Source organism: Suricata suricatta, chromosome 7 (genome assembly GCF_006229205.1).
Source record: "Suricata suricatta isolate VVHF042 chromosome 7, meerkat_22Aug2017_6uvM2_HiC, whole genome shotgun sequence".
In the NCBI taxonomy this organism is placed as follows: Eukaryota; Metazoa; Chordata; class Mammalia; order Carnivora; family Herpestidae; genus Suricata; species Suricata suricatta.
Window position 1 is genome coordinate 114,518,482 of NC_043706.1, and position 15,425 is coordinate 114,533,906.

At 40.2% G+C, this 15,425-nt stretch overlaps 1 protein-coding gene across 2 annotated transcripts in view; it reads right to left on the bottom strand.

The window, feature by feature from the left end:
- Nucleotides 1-244, bottom strand: part of STX7 (syntaxin 7) — a 45,232-nt gene extending 44,988 nt beyond the window's left edge. For both annotated transcript variants that reach the window (XM_029944531.1, XM_029944532.1), the window contains exon 1: nt 150-244. The gene's annotated coding sequence lies outside the window, so the exon portion shown is untranslated. The remainder of the gene's footprint in view (nt 1-149) is intronic.
- Between the last annotated feature and the right edge of the window lie 15,181 nt (nt 245-15,425).

Below are 15,425 nucleotides of genomic sequence, written 5' to 3' on the forward strand. Positions count from 1 at the left end.
CCGCCCTCCGCCTCCCGGCCGCAGCCGCAAAACGCGGGGCGGCGGCCACCTGACCACGCGCACAAACAAGGAGGCGCGGCAGCCGCCGGGAGTTCGCGCCTCCGGGGCTCCGGGCCAGGGACCACCTCCCCTCCCCAGGTTCCTCTTACCCCAACCTCCTCGGCTTCCTCCTCCTCCGCCGGCTCGAGGCACCCACCGGCCCCAGAGGCCCCAGCTAGGTTCTCAGCTGATGGGCGGTGGCGCTGGCACGCCAACTGCGCATGCCCGCAATACCGCGCTGGGAAGGAGGCGGGCCTCGCTCCCCTCCCGTTGGCCAGAAGGATTGAGTGACAGCTGTTCTGCCACGCCCCCTGTGTTTCCAACCTAAGGAATGGGGGGTACTAAGAAAATTGCAAGGGAGGTGTTTTTTGAGGCCTTGAATTGTGGCCGGCGAACGCCTTAGCCAGCGTGCAATAAACAAGGAGAGGGAATGAAGCGGCTGTCTTTATCGGGTGTTGGCGGTCGTGTCTTCAGCCCGCCCCATCAGGTGCTGCCCATCTTGTCCTTAGTCAGCAGTACAACGTTTTCACAGCTCTATTAAAAAATGCTAACGCAAATATGCAATCCTAGCAGGGACAATGACAGAATAAGTGAAGAGTCACCTCCGTGTGCCCACTTAGTAGACAAGTTTTCATAGCACATACAGGTCATTCTAAGAAATTTTGAAGGGCAGAGGGTAGCTTTAACAGGGTTTGAAAAGAGCAGAGAATGTTCTGATCATAAATATTCAAATGTAATGTAATTGTTAGATAAAAGCATTGCTTGCTTTTGGTGAAAGACATATTCGTCAAATTAATTCGAAGACAGAATGACTTGGACTTTGCCTGTATTGAGGCATCACTATTTTCTGAAAAGATCGTCAGGGCATGAAAGGTCTTAGGTGCACATAAGTGATAAAAAACCACAACCAGACTATTTTGAATTGGTACCACCTGAGAAAATCCTAGGTTATTTAGTATTATATACATACATAGATACCTAAGTGAGTGAGGTCAGAAGCGGAAAAGAAACACAAGGGTCTCTCAGTTTATTTTTAATTGTTCTACTTTTAACAGAAAAATGGGAACGAGAAATATTTCCTATTTCACATCTTTTCTGAAGAAAACTACAGTGCAAGTGTTTTAATAAACAACAACTTATATTCTGCCTCTGAAAAGGGGGCAATAGAGTGAGCATGCTGGCCAAACAAAAGGTACTCATCCCATCTAGAGGCAGCATGATTCAGCTAGCACCCAGTGCAGACTTTAAAAAAATTCAGATTTTTATGTGAAATCCCCCTTTTCAATATTTTAAAAATTTTATAAAACATTCTGAGATCAGATAAAGTAGGTATTTTAACTTCTATAAGAGACAATAGTTTCAACTATAGAGTACTAAAAAAAAAAAAAAAAAAAAAACTGGAGGAGGCCTTATAGAAAATCTAGCTCTGGGGCACCTGGGTGGCTCAGTCGGTTAAGCATCCAGCTTCGGCTCAGGTCATGATATCACGGTTTGTGAGTTCAAGCCCCACATCGGGCTCTGTGCTGACAGCTAGCTCAGAGCCTGGAGCCTGCTTCGGATTCTGTGTCTCCCTCTCTCTCTCTGACCCTCCCCTGCTCATGCTGTCTCTCTCTGTCTCTCAAAAATAAAAAAAAAGAAAAAAAGAAAAAGAAAAAAGAAAATCTAGCTCTACTTCCTCATTTAGGAAGTAGATTATAGAAACTGAAAGCCAAAGAAACTTCATTAAAACACACAAATAATTATGAGAAGCACAGGTCCAGATGACTTCATTCAGAATTTTTAATTCTTCCTACCTTTATCTTCTCAGCAAATATTCATTGAGAACCTGCCATGTGCCAGAGGCTGTTCCAGGAGCAGCAGATATCAAAATGAATTAGGTATATAGTATTTTCCCTCAAGGAACTTAAGGAGTAAGAGTCTCCCCAGGATAGTGAAAGAGGGGCAGTGATAAAGATTTATACCCAGCATGGTGGGATCTGGGGATGGAGATGACTCCGTGTGTGCTCAGGGACATTCCAAAGGGGAAGCGTTAACAGAATCTTGAAAGATGTGTAAGGGTTCACAGGGAAGACAAGATGGGAAAGCACATCCCAGGCAAAAGGATGAACACATAAAAATTCATAGGCAAGCGCAAACTCTTAGGGATGCCGTATAATTTTATTTAGGTGAAGCACAGTGGATGGGGTTGGGAGGGCATAAGATTGGAAGGGCAACTGGAGTTTATATAATGAAAAGCCTCTACAGCATGTTAATGTACATCATGTTAAATAAATATCTATGAGAAGTTAAACTATTAAAGGATTTTAAGCAAAAGTGTGATGTGCTCATAAATCTATTTTATGAAGAAAACTCTGGAGAAAGAGGGGGAAACTTAAAGGAAATAACATTGAGACTGGAAAGGGAGAGAAAGAGAGAGACTACAGCCTTTTAGAAAGCTATTGGAGTAGTAGCACAACCCCCTTTTATAATGCCCCCAATATCAGAGATGTCGAAGGACTTCCTAAGGCTAATGCACTGGGAAAGAAACAGTAAGGCCTGCTTTAAGAAATATTTAGGAAGACTTGGGAATTAATTAGATACGAAAAATGGAAGAGATGACTACTATTTTCAGGACTTACAAAACGGAGCTGAACGTGATGTAATTATCTGAGATCTAAGATTGTTAATACAGTTTTGCAGTTTGAAGATGAAGGTGGTGGGAGGAATGGGGGTGCAAAGCTACCTACGTTTAGCTTCGGACAGGTTGTAGTTAAGGTCCTGGGGAAGTGAGATGCCCCTCCCATCAGGTAACCTCCAGGTACTTGAAAATGTGAGCTGGAGTTCAAACTAGAGTGCTGACTGCAGCTAAAGGAAGAGATGAGGTCACTAACTTTAAGAATGGAATGTTATGGACTCCTGTGTTTGAGAGCCAAGAAAGAAAAACCCAGAAAAGGAGTAATCAGAGAGCTAGGAAGTAAACGAGGAGAAGGTGTAGTAGAGAATGAAGAAAACATTTCAAAAAGAGGAAATGATCTATGATATCATATGTCACAGAAAGTTCAAGTAAATTAAGAACCAAAAGTTGTGCATTGGACTTGAGAATTAGGAAGTGGTTGGTGAACAGGAAAAGGAATTTCAGTCGTTCACGGGACTATCCTGAAAAGAACTCACGTCTGCATAAGGCCTGCTGCATATTCGAAACATCATTTCCTCTTTCCTTTGAGAGAACCCAGGGTTTTGGGAAGTAAGTAATGCAACAGAGACCCTGAGGCTAGGTGACCACTTCCGGTTACAGTGCTGCTACTGACTGAAAAGGGACAGAAGGTTAGCTGTCTGAATCCTCCTTCTGGGCTCTTTTCAATTCCTCATGTTTTAAAATATGTTATGAATGGACTCCTTTTAGGTCTTTTGAAAACTTATAAACTTAGATGTTACCCCTTTGTATTCAAATGGAAAAAAATACAGAGGGTGTGGGTAACCCTCCAAAATTTAGAGGCAAAATTTGAGGGGAAATGAATTCCCAAAGCATTCCTGACACTTGGAGCATCCCATCTAAATATCTGCCGGCTACTGAGAGAAATTCAACCAGCGTCCTTGAACCCACTAGGGCTCAAAAATTCTGCTCATTTAATCAGCAATCATTTCACTTCTCAAGCAAATCTGTTATGCTTTCAGGAGTTACTTATATGTGAAGCCTTGTAATTTGGATTTTTGAGAGCTGGTAATTTTGGGGATTTGGGTCTTATTGGAAATAGTTTAAAGGGCAATTAGAAGTCCTTGAGTGGGGAGTGTGTCAGCGTATTTGTTGTATCTTTATTAATATCAATACCGCCTCTGCCGTATAGGATAAAGAACTCTACCCTGTTCCAGCTCCAGTGTTTGGAAAAGCAATTCTAGAGAATGGAAGGGAATGATTACCTGTTATTTCAATAGTCCATAAACTCAAAATAATTTTTAAAAGACCACCATGTGAGAGCCAGAGAAGAGATAACAAAAAGAAAAATACAGCAAGACAAGGAATTTATTGACAAATGAAGGTAGAAGTTGACTTGTAAAAGTGTTCTCAATTGATAATAAAATGGAAAAACCACAGTTGTTCTAAGAAACCTACGCTAGATTAAAAGGCAGTTCGGGGTGCCTGGGTGGCTTAGTCAGTTAGTCTGACTCTTGATGTCAGCCTAAGTCATGATCTCACAGAGCCCACACTGGGCTTTATGCCAACAGGGAGGAGCCTGTTTGGGATTCTCTCTCTCCCTCTTTCTCTCCCTCCCCACCCCAAAACAAATAAGTAAATGTAAAAACAGGCAGTGTAAATAAATATCTAATAAATAAGCGTTTGTTTCATTGTTCCTTATTTTTAAGCACCTCCATCTTCCTCTGCGGTTTGCTTGTTTTCTAAAACCATACAAGTGCCTAGCGATATGCCAAGTACAGAACAGATTTTGCTGATTTTTAAACACAGATGCAAGAAATAGTCATCCTATAGAAATCTTACATGAACAATTATAATATGACGATCTGTTTGTTCAATGCTAATTTTGTCTCCAAATTTTGTTGATATGTTCCTGTCTGTATCTTAGCTCACTGCAGTAGCCTCCTTATTGGTATCTCAATATCCAGTAATTATCCTCAAGGCCACCACTGACAATTGGAAGGAGCAATCTGGAAACATCACTCAAGATTCATGCCATCCCCATCCCCCTGAATGTACCCTGAAACATACAAGTGGTTAGGCTGGGCAGAGGTGGGATGGTGTGCAGGTTGGAGGAAGGAATCAGGGGCATCTATAAAGAACCATCTGGGAAACCATATTGTGATACAGTCTTTTTTCTTAAATTTTTTATGATTTAAAAAAAATTTAAACATGTATTTATTATTGAGAAACAGAGAGAGACAAAGCATGAGCAAGGGAGGGGCCGAGAGAAGGAGAGACACAGAAACCAAAGCAGGCTCCAAGTTCTCAGCTGTCAGCACAGAGCCTGATGCAGGGCCCGAACCCAGAAACTGCATGCAAGATCATGGCTTGAACTGAAGTCAGACACTTAACCTGACTCAGCCACCCAGGCGCCCCTAATGATTATTTTTGAGAGAGAGAGAGAGAGAGAGAGACAGAGCATGAGTGGGAGACAGAAAGAAAGGGAGACACAGAATCTGAAGCAGGCTTCAGGCCCTGGGTTGTCAGCAAAGAGGCCAATGCAGGGCTGGAACTCAAGAACTGGAAGATCACAACCTGAGCTGAAGTAGGACACTTAACCCACTGAACTACCCAGGCATCCTGTATTGTGATACATTCTTGAAGATTCACACAGCACATTTGTAGATTAAAGGCTCAGAGATGTGGTTCAGCAAAGTAACAAGGATAACTCTTTTTTTAAAGTTTATTTATTTGAGAAAGAGAGAGAGAGTGGGCAGAGAGAGGGAGAAAGAGAAAATCCCACACAGGCTCCATACCATCAGTGCAGAGTCAGATGTGGGGCTTGAACTCACAAACTGTGAGACCATGACCTGAGCTGAAACCAAGAGTCAGATGCTAAATTGACTGAGCCACCCAGGTGCCCCAATGATAACTTTCTTTAACTCATTTTTTTCTGAATGTAGACTGGAGAATTTTATGTTTAATGGCTGTAAGGACCTTCAAAATATGCATTATGGAAAACATTGCTCTCAAAATCAAGTCTAAACCTCTTCTCACAGTGCATTAACAAGCTGATTGGTCATATGTCCCAGTTTGCTTAGGACAGTCCCTGTTTATCCTTGTTCTCTCTTGTCTGCTGAGCATCCCACGTCATTCTCAAAAGTGTCCCACTTCAGATGATACATTATATGATCACTTTATATATAAGTTCCTACCTGACCTGGTGCCTGCCCTTCCCTGCTTTGAAATTTATGCTTTGGAATATGCCAGCTTAAAGAACTCCATCTTTTTCTGCTTCTACTACCCTTCTACTAGTGCTCTAGCCACATACCAGGGGGTTTTCTTATTTTGTGCTTTGCTCAGGCAGTTCCCTTTTAAAATAATTTTTTAAGTTTATTTTATTTATTTTGAGAGAAAAAGAGAGAGCACGAGTAGAGGAGGGGCAGAGAGAGAGGAAGAGAGGATCTAGGGACTCCATCTTACAAACCTTGAGATCATGACCTAAGCTGAAATCAACAGTTGGATGCTTAACCGACTGACCCATCTAGGCACCCCTCAGGCAGCTCCCATTAACTAGAATATGTTCTTCCCTCTGCTTCATTTTTTAAGCAAACTCTTTAGAATAATTGCAGACCTACAGAAGACTCGCAAAGATAGTACAGAGTTCCCATATTTATCACACCCAGATTCTCCTAATGCGAACATAACGATAGTGCATTTGTCAAAACTAAGAAATTAACATCGGTATAATAGTAGCAACTAAACTATTGATTCAGATCTCACTAATGTCCATTTTCTGTTCCAAGATCCAATCCGGATACCGCATTATACTTACATAGTATATGTTTCCTTTGTCTTCTCCAATCTGTGACAGTTTTCTGTCTTTCCTTCTTTGTTGTGACCTTGCCAAAATTTTTTAGAATGTGCCTCAGTTTAGGTTAGTCTGATGATTAGACCGGGCTGTAGATTTTTGGAGGTAGAGTGTTCTAATCACCTCTTTTCATGGGATACATGGTATCAGCATGCTCTAGTACTGGTGATGTTAATCTTGATCACTTGGTTAAGGTGATGTTTGTGAGTTTTCTCCAAAGCGAAGTCACTATGTTTTCCATTTCCATATTACATATTGAGTAGAAGAGAGTCACCAAGTCCAGTTCACAATCAAGAGGAGGACAGTTGAGTTCCACCTCCAGAGGGGAGGAATATTAAAAATTTATGCACTTATGTTGAAACCACCACAGTAGTTAATAAAATATTTGGAGAGAGATTCTTTGAGGCCGTGCACATATGTAGCTTTTCCTTAAAGTTTTGCCTACTGATTTTAGCATTCATCGGTATGTATTTGCCTACAACAATTTTTACTGTTGTGTTCTAAAGGTGATTTTCTATTTCTTCTATAAGGAATATTTGTCACTTCTCCCAAATTTATTTATTTTATCAAGAATTTATTGGAGCACCTGGGTGGCTCAGTCAGTTAAGCGTCCAGCTTCAGCTCAGGTCATGATCTCACAGTTCGTGGGTTCGAGCATTGCATCAGGCTCTGTGCTGACAGCTAGCTCAGAGCCTGGAGCCTGTCTTCCAATTCTGTGTCTCCCTCTCTCTCTGACCCTCCCCTGCTCACATTGTCTCTTTTTCTCTCTCTCTCTCTCAAATATAAAATTTTAAAAAAACATTTTAAAAAAGAATTTATTTATATTGGGGAGCCTGGGTGGCTCAGTTGGCTGAGCTTTGGACTTCGGTTCAGGTCATGATCTTACAGTTTGTGGGTTTGAGCTCTGCATCAGGCTCTGAGCTGACAGCTCGGAGCCTGGAGCCTGCTTCAGATTTTGTGTCTCCCTCTCTCTCTGCTGCTCCCTTGCTTATGCTCTCTGTCTCTCTCTCTCTCAAAAATAAATATTAAAAATCATTAATGTATATCAATATGGATTTATACATATTTATTTTACTTTTTATGTTATAATTAAGTTACTTTCACCATTGGGGATATTTTTAGGTTAGTTCCTATGTTCATGTTTTTTTTTTTCTTAGCACTTCCTTACTTGATACAACAAGTTGCTCCAAGCTGAGTCATTTTACTATAGAGCCATTGTTCCTTTCATCAGAAAATTATATTTAGAAACCAAGATCTGGGTGCTCACCTTCTCATTGTACTGGGGAGTCATTACTTCTATGCCCTCTCAATGGACAGAGCCAGCAAATCTATGCGTATTAACTCATGTATACACATGTATCTATAATTTTATCTGGCTCTATCTATCTATCTATCTATCTATCTATCTATCTATCTGTCAACATGAGTTCACATAGGTATTTCCAACTCTAATATGACATCACAGGGTTATTTTTACCCTTCCCTGTTTCCCTATTTTTAGCATATTTCTCTAACAATGAGGAAACTGACTCTCATTATCTATAACTCAAGTGCTTACTTATGCAAGGTAGCTTCAGAATTCTTAAAAAAATTTTTTTAATGTTTATTTATCTTTGAAGGAGAGAGACTGAGACCAAGCCTGAGTGGGGAGGGACAGAGAGAGACAAGGAGACACAGATCTGAAGCAGGCTCCAGGGAACTCACAAACCATGAGATTATGACCTAAGCCAAAGTCACATGCTTAACCGACTGAGTCACCCAAGTGCCGGGCTTCAGAATTCTTAATTCACAGTTCTGTGAGAAAAAAACTGGAGTACGGTGGGTGTTTATGGATAATTCTTTTTGTCTTTAGCCTTACACTATGGAGTCAAAACAACGTTTCACAAAACTACCAACATCAGTTCTTTTTCCTCACTCCCTTCACTGAGCTGTTATGTTTGTGTTGCAGTTAGATTCATTTGTCACTTCTGCATTCCACCTGGGAGTCACCAGATTTTGTTTGTTTGCTTGTTTGTTTACTTATTTATATTTTTTATTTTTTAGAGAGAGAGAGTATGAGGGTTGGAGAAGAACAGAGGTAGAGAGAGAGAGAGAGAGACAGAGAGACAGAGAGAGAAGAATCTTAAGCAGGCGCCACACTCAGAATAAAGCCTGATGCAGAGCTTGATCCCAAGACCCTGGGATCATGACCTGAGTCGAAACTGAATTGGACATTCAACCAACCAAGCCAACCAGGCACCCTGATTTTTTTTAATTTTAAATTTGAGTAAAGTTTACAATTGGTGATGCGTAGTTCTATGGATTTTTGACAAATGCATGGAGTGAGGTACCTATCACTCAGGACCATGCAGAACAGTTTTACCTCCCTAAAAATTCCCTTTTGCTATAACATTTAGTCAATTCCTCCCCAACCTTTGTCAACCACTTAGGTTTTCTGTCCCTATAGTTTTGTGTTTTCCAAAATAGAAATTGAATCACACAATATGAGGTCTTTGGACCTGACTTCTTTCAGTTAGCAGCTTATTTATTTATTTTAATTTTTCTTTTCAGAAAGGCAGACTGCCGCATGTTGCACTTCACTTGCATGTGTCTGGAGTCTCGAAATCTGGACTGCCCTGTTTCCTCCTACGAAAAGACCCTGAGGGCTTCTTTGGAGACTCTAGCGGGGGAGCTCAGCTCCTTGGGCACCTTGACCAAGACCAGCCCTCCTCTATCCAAGAGGATCTGACTCTAACCGAGCGCGCTGCTTCAAGAGGGACCCAGATGGAGTGGTGAAGGACGAAGGGGAAATGCACCAATCCTGCCATATCAGCTGAACCAACCCTGGTAATCAGTGGGTGACAGATGTCACACACCCTAGCAGCATCCTTTTAAGTACATCCGCATTATTGTAAACGGCAATTGTTTGTCCTTTTCCAAGGCTGAGCGGTACTCCATTGTTGGCATGTAACACTGTTTATTCATTCTGGTCGTCTCCACCTATTAGCAATTATTAATAAAGCTTCTACTAATATTGGCATGCAGGTGTTGATAAAAATATAAGTTTTCAATTCACTTGGGTAAATATCTAGAAATGGGATTATCGGGCTGTATATGTTTAATTTTATACAAAACTGCCCAATTGTTTCCAAAATTGTTCTGCATTCCCACCAGCGATGAATGAGGATTTCTGTAGCTCTAAACCCCTGTCACCATTTGATATTATTAGGTTTTCCTTTTAAATTTCTTTTTAAATTTCTAATTTAATTTTAATTTTCATCCTAATAGGTATGTAGTGGCACGTTGTGGTTTTATTTTTGTTATTTTATAAATTTTTATTTATTTTTGAGAGAGAAAGAGACACAGTGCAAGTGGGGTGGGGCAGGGAGAGGGGGAGACACAGAATCCGAAGCAGGCTCCAGGCTCTGAGCTGTCAGCACAGAGCCCATTGCAGGGCTCGAACCCACGAACCACAAGATCATGACCTGAGCAGAAATCAGATGCTTAACTGACTGAGCCACCCAGGTGCCCCTTGTTTTAATTTCATCTCTGTAATGATATTGACCGTCTTTTTATATGCATATTTGAAATCCATATTTATTTTTTTAGTGAGATGTCCAGATCTTTTGCTTATTATTTTCATTGTTGAGTTGTCTTCCTATCATTGAGTTTTAAAAGTTTTTCATATATTTTGGTACTTTATCAAATATGTCATTTGCAGTATGTTATTTCCTCCATTTTACAGATTTTTTGTTTTCCTTACAGTGTTGTTTAAAGAGCTAAACTTTTTTATTTTGATAAAGTCCAATTTGCCTAGTTTTTCTTTTATGGATCATGCTTTTAGTGTTGAGTCTTTCATCGCCAAACCCAGAATTACATAGATTTTTCTCTTATATTTTCTTCTTTTTAAAAAAAAATATTTATTTTAGGGAGATTGTGAGTGAGAGGGGCAGAGAGAGGAGGACAGAGGGTCCTGAGTGGGCTCTGCACTGACAGGCTCACAGCAGCCAGCTGGCCTAGAGCTGGAACTCACCAACTGGGAGATCGGGACCTGCATCAGACACTTAACTGATTGAGCCATCAGATGCCCCTCTTGCATATTCTTAAAGTTTTACAGTTTTACATTTTACTATAACCCATATTGAATTAACTTAAAATTTTTTTTAATGTTTTTTATTTATTTTTGAGAGAGAGAGAGAGAAAGAGAGAGAGAGTGTATGTGAGCAGGGGAGGGTCAGAGAGAGAGAGGGAGACACAGAATCCAAAGACAGGCTCCAGGCTCTGAGCTGGCTGTCAGTACAGAGCCCGACACAGGGCTCGAACCCACTAACAGTGAGATCAGGGCCTGAGCTGATCTCAGGCGCCCCTTGAATTAACTTTTGTAAAATGTATGAGGGCCATACCAAGGTTCTTTTTTTATTTAGTTACTTTCTTTTTTGCCTATGGGTATGTAATTATTCTAGCACCATTTGTGCAAAAGACTATTCTTTCTTTCTCCATTGAATTGGCTTTGCACTTTTGTCAAAAATCAGTTGCCTATATTTGTGTGGATCTATTTCTGTTCTATTCTGTTTCATTGATTTATGTGTCCACTATCTCACCAACATCATGCTCTTTAAGTTACCAAACCTCTAAAATAAGTTTTGAAAGTGGGTAACGTGGGTTCTGGTTTATTTTTTTACCCAGTGTTGTTTTGGCCCTTTCCGTTCCTTGGACTTTCTGCACAAATTTTAGAAGTAGCTCATCAATATTTAGAAAATTTGGCTTGAATTTGGGTTAGGATTGCTTTGAATTGATAGAATGCATTGAGAAGAATTGACAATTTTGAGACTTTCAACTAATGAACACAGTGTATCTCTTCATTGATTTATATTTTCTTTTATTTTTTATCAGGGTTTTATAATTTTCAGTATAAAGATCCTACACATGTTTTGTGAATCAAATGTTCATTTGTTTTGGTGCTATAATGAACATATTTTTTAAATTTCATATTCCACCTGATCTTAACTGATATGTAGAGGTTTTTCATATTTAAAGTTATTACTTGAGTTAAAAATCTACCATCTTTCTAATTAGTGTCTGTTCCATTTGTTGTTTAGTCTCCTTTTTCTTTCTTCCTTGGGTTTAATTAAGAATTTTTAAATAATTGTATTTTTAGCTCCTCTATTGGCATATTTCCAAAATAAATATATATACTTCTCTTAGAATTAATTTATTAATTAAATTTATCAATTCATTATTTAAATTATTAATTATGTAATTATTGATTTATTAATTAAAATTAGTCTGAATTTACTTTCAAGTAATGTATTTCTGAAGACATTTTAGCAGTGCATTACCAGATCATTTTTCTCATTTCTTTTGCTATTGTTTCCATGCATTTCACTCTTACATATTCTATAAAAACATAGCATGTTTTTCTACTTTTGATATAAAGTCATCCATCTTTTAGAGCAACTGAACATGATAAAAATTTACTTCTTTTTTTGTAAATTCTATTTCTCAATCTCTTTATTTCTTTGTGTACTATCCAGTTTATGACCTATATCATATTCTTTTTACCTGAGTGATTTTTGTTTTCATCTTGGAGTGAAAAGCAGAAAACTTAAAGAATGATTTATATTTACACACATGTAGGGAATAGGGGGAAAAGAAAGCTTTTCCTCTACTCTCTTAAGTTCAGTATCTGGGCCTTGTGAATTAAACTAATAAAAGATTCACAGGGCAAAAAGGTTGGTGCTGCATGCATATCGGAGCCAACAAAGGAAGCGGTTAGTGTGTCAAATGGATAGAGATGAAGGCTTATACACCTGACTTAGCAGGGAGGAGAAAAGACTTATGAGAAAAAAAATAGGTTTAGTTGGGAAAAACAAAGAGATTTTTAGAACAGACTAGAGATGAGAAAACTTGTGATAATGTTTATCTCTGCAGATCTGAGCAGTTGTAACAAATCCTTAGAGAGAGGATTTGGAGTAGGTTATATTCATGTTCCCCTGTCGGAGAGTTTAACTGCTTTGAAGGGAAATTTTATAGCAGCCTAATTTCTCAGAATTTGTTGCTTTAAGTCAGATAAGAGAAGCTTTGGAAAGGCCCCCTCCCTCCCTTTCCTTCATCTGTTGAATCTCAAATATCTTCAGCTTAAAATAACCTTCATGCCAAAGTGGTATATTTTGGAGTGGCGTATTCTGATCCCTGGATGCAAAAATATATAATTTCTTCATTAGAATCATAAACAAAGTGAAAGAGAATGACAAATGAAGAGAAAATGTTTGAAGGTTCTAATACAAATGGTTTACATCAAGTTATCATTTGTAAGAAAGACAAATCTCATGGGGTAGAAGCTACTCATATCCCAACTGGATTTCCTTTCACTGCCACAGTCATCAAACCGTAGTTGCTGTGTAGACTAAGAACAAATCTCAGCGGCCTTCTCTGCAGAATTGTCTGTGGCCCAAGGCTCTTACAGGATTTTTTTTACCACAATACCCAGGATTCAGGGTCTTACTGCTTTGAAGAATGAAGAGATGGACACAAAATAAGCAGCAGGCAAAAGTCTACTGGTGTATAAGATCAGAAAGAAAGAACAGTAGGAAAGCTCTCTTTACAGAGAGGGGACACTGGAAAGTGAATGCCCAAGGGATATAGGCAGGGGTCCTGCCCTCTTGTTCCTTCTCAGATTCTACTCTTACTAGCTTGATAGCTGTAGGTGCTGGGTTGTCCATTCCTGACTGGTTCATTTCCATTGTAAGAGGGCCATTGTATGGCCATACTTAGGTCTTTTGCCAAATTCCTCAAGGGAAACCTGAGGGAGAGTAAGTGGGGTCAATTGCAATCATAAGAGGAACCTTATGCCTGAGGTGGTTTGCTATGGTCAGACAGCATTGTTCCAGAATAGGTGTTTTTCCCTACTCCGGGACCTCAGGCACTAATCTTTCCCTCTCTGCCTACCTGTTTTTTCCTATGGTAAAGGGAGCTGCCTCCCTCAGGAGCAGCAATCTCTGACCCAAGGACCCTGTCGATGACTGATTGACATCAACTCCTGGGCTTGTGGTGGAACCAATTCTGTGGTTCTGGGGTATGGTACAGCTTGTGCTCTTGACCTTCCCTCTGGGATGGACTGAAGCTATCTGCAGAGGAGACCACACTCCCAGCATTCCCCTTGCTCATTGGACTTGCCTAATTCCCTCTCTCCTGTGAGTATTCTTCCTGACTAGTCTTGTTCCCCACTTCCATTTCTGCACAGAGGGAAACAGACTAAGACATCAGACTAGAAAAATTAACAAAAGTTTAGCATAGACAATTCACAGAAGTGTCTTAGTCCGTGTTTCCTAAAAATTAGAGCCTAAGGCCAAATTTTACACATTAAAGCTTTTTTAAAATTGAAATATATTTGACATGAAACATGGTGTAAATTTAAGATGTGCAACATGTTGCTTTGATACATTTATATGTTGCCTTACATTGCCAATGTGTTGTTAGCTAACACCTGGGTTATGTCACATAATTACCATTTCTTTTTTGTGGTGCCAATAATTAAGATCTTGTGTCTTAACAATGTTGAAATAAATTTCTAAGCCTAACATTAAGCCATTCCTATCTGAGATGCCTGTGAGGAGACCAAAACTTAGATTTACTTGTATATGCTCTGCTTGACTGGAAAAAGCGTTATTTCCAGTTGGCCAATCCCCAAATGCCCATCTGACTGTGGGCCTCCTTACTCCAAGCAAGGTTGACTGTGTGGTCCCAGTCAATCAGCTATTATCTATTTTTCTCTTCGTTGTTCTTTACTCTTCATCCTATAAAAGTTTTCTGCCTTCCATCCCATTTTGCAATGCTCTGAAAGGAGACTCAACTTCAGGAAGTGTTGTTTTTCTTTTCTTTTCTTTTAATTCTTATGTGAGAAGAGAGTGTGTGAACAGGGAATGGCAGAGAGAATCTTAAGGTAGGCATGGAGTCCGATGCAGGACTCAATCCCATGACCCTGGGATCATGACCTGAGCCAACCAAGAAAAAGAGTCTGATGGTCAACTGACTGAACCACCCAGGCACCCCATGAAGCTTAAATAGTGTTTGTTTTTATCACTTAAATTGTGTTCTTTACTCATTTCTTAATAGTAAGTTTGATGTTTATAATACAGTATTGTTGTCTATAATCACTGCAGCTCCAGGACTTATTTACCCACTGGTTGCAAGTTTGTATTTTTAACAACATCTCCTTTCCTTCCCCATCCCCATAGTAAAGCTTTACAGTAATCCTAGGGCAGTAGGAGCAAGATGAAAGGGGAGGCCAGGCAGGAAAGGAGGGAGAGCAAATATAAAGTGGCACATCACCAAGAAAGCATGGCTTAGGCAGTTGGGGCCAGTGGCATGGGACATCCTTCCAGACGGCCTTTCAGATACCCATGGTGACTTAGAAAAAAATCCGGAGAAGCTTGAGGGAAGGGAGAGAAGGGAGGAGTATTTACTTTTGCTTCCCTTCCGTCTCTTGATTTTCATGGATCAAAGTTCACCCCATGCGGCATTAACGTCCCTCTACACTTTCGGGTTGTGTTACTCAGGTTCTAGAAAGTCAGATCCCAAACACAGAACTGTACCTTATTTCAAGGAGAAAGTGAAAAGGAGGTCGTGGCCTCTGTGGCCTGACTTGGCTCGGAGCTGTGTCCTGCGCTGCTGTGGCTCAACCAGGGCACGCGGTGAAGGCTTTGCAGAGACCCATGGTCATGGTAGGCACGTTGAGAGCCCCAGCACGGTTGAACCCGTGTCGATCCAGTGGCTGGATCTCCTGGGAACAAATGGCTGGAATCCACTGGGAGTGAGTGAATCTGGGGAGGTTGGTAAACTGAACGAGAGGCACCAAAATAGCAATAATCACACCTGGAAAGCAAACAAAATTACACAAAGGAAAATGAACTAAAACAAGCT